The sequence below is a fragment of the Etheostoma spectabile genome, chromosome 20 (assembly GCF_008692095.1).
Source record: "Etheostoma spectabile isolate EspeVRDwgs_2016 chromosome 20, UIUC_Espe_1.0, whole genome shotgun sequence".
Lineage (NCBI taxonomy): Eukaryota > Metazoa > Chordata > Actinopteri > Perciformes > Percidae > Etheostoma > Etheostoma spectabile.
The window spans coordinates 14,312,299-14,314,339 of record NC_045752.1 but is presented as its reverse complement, the minus strand read 5'-3'; positions in this window follow the sequence as shown (position 1 = coordinate 14,314,339).

Genomic DNA, 2,041 nt, shown 5'->3' with positions numbered 1-2,041 from the left:
CCATGCTTGACTGAGAAGCTTGAGATAGATCAAGTGCACTCTTCTGCTAAAGTAAATCTCCTAGTTACTGAAGCATGCATGACATTTCTTAACTTTTAAGCAGCACCACGGGTAATAGTTACAGTAGGTGTTTTTGGAAAGAAAAATCAACGAATTTCTGCAGGAGGAGAGAAGATGGGTCCAACTGAGCATATAAAAGTAGGGGGCATGTGATCAGGATGGCCAACATTCAACAGAGACGATTCTTCAACCTGAAGGTGAGTATAAAAGACAAAAAAACACATTATTCATATGTTTGTTATTTATACGGGATAAACACAAGTACCATACTTTATATTTATACACATACACCCACACTATAAATACACTACCTTTAGGGATCGTCTGTGAAAAGCAACGTAATCTGTTTTAACCGTATTTCTTGTTTTCAGAGGGACAGGTACAAAGACAGGGGGTCGGGCAGTCTGTTAAACCAAGTACATTTCTCGTGGACTTTATGTTTATTGAGTAGGTCAAGAGAAACATGAGAGCTAAACCTGGAATTTGTCATTTATGGCTTCTCCTCGCCAAACAGCTGGATTCACTGTAGATTGGTGAGGTCTGATGGCATCGTGAGTGCAGCTGGGCCAAATGTAGCTTGCTAGAAAAGACCGATTGAATTTGTTAATTCCACATGCTTGACTCTGCCAAACAGCATTGGTGCCAAATTGGAACAAGGATAGCAATAAAATACTGAGTGTAAAACAAATGTAGGCCCAACCCAGGCACTGGATAATGTGGAGAAAACGAGTGAGGAGCTCCACCCTCATTTGTCTTGCGGCACGGGTTAATCAAGCGTATTTGGGGAAGCCTGGCATGTGCCAGAATGCTGAGCAGAGGGCTTCTTTTATGTATTGAAATGCACCGTCCTTGGCACAGGGATTCTTTATCTCCCTTCCCAAACCGCTGCATTAGATAAATGAATTATCACTCCAATCAAAATGTGTGGCAGCCCATTATTTGCTCCCATTTATGATTCCTTCAGTGACTGAAATTTTAAGCCCCAGAGGTCAGCAGAGCACAGAAACTCCCTGATGGCAATTACATTTGAATTTGTAAAGTAGATAATGTGACGTTGATGTTCGGGTTTTGAAAAGAGGAAATTAGTGGTTCTTGACAATTAATAACCAGAGTCTGTGTGGACAGATATTATTTCCTCTAAACCACATCATATGGATAATACTGCCTCATAGTGGCAATGAAACAATAGTGCTCTAATCTCCAATACCAAAATATGGCCAGGTTGACAATATAATGAACCTTTTTTGGCTAATTTACAACTATACTAACATAGCAAACTTTCATTAGAGCTGAATCGCTCAATAAAAAGCAACTTTTAGAAGATGACATTACAACAAAAATAAATGAATGGGCTGACAGGTGTTTGAGATGCCATGAATAAATCATGGTTCTGGGGTACTCCAGCATTTTAGTATTGCACTTCCATAAAGTGCAGGAATTTACAAGAGACAGGATATCTCAGCCTCTGTTGCTTCAATATTGACCATGCATTTATTATTCTGACATTTAGTCACGTATGGGTCAAGCCTCTGTAACACTGGATCTCTCAGTTCCCATTTTGCAAGTCAATAGCATCTTGTATTAGATACCCTGCCTCCTAGATTCCTACATTTTGTTAATCCCACAACTTCAGTTTGTAATGCAGGGTTTAGACGGCAAGGTCTGGAAAGCGGTGTGTAAATCGATGCAGTGCCACTTTAAACAAAACAAATCTTACAAGTCAGTTTGAAATATCTGGACACATTGTCAGAGTAAAGTAAAACAAACTGAGAAAAGTCAATTTGCAAGAAAAAAAATGTTTATTCCTTGTAAACCTCACAGAGCGAGAGCACAGCCAAAGTCAGACCTGGGGAGAAACCGAGCAGTGACCGTGGACATAGAAAACAAAAAACAAACAAAACACTTTTCTATAATTCCAACAATCAGCTGACCAAACTGTAATTTTCACCACATTTTTTTTTCCAGGAGTCAATGACAGCAA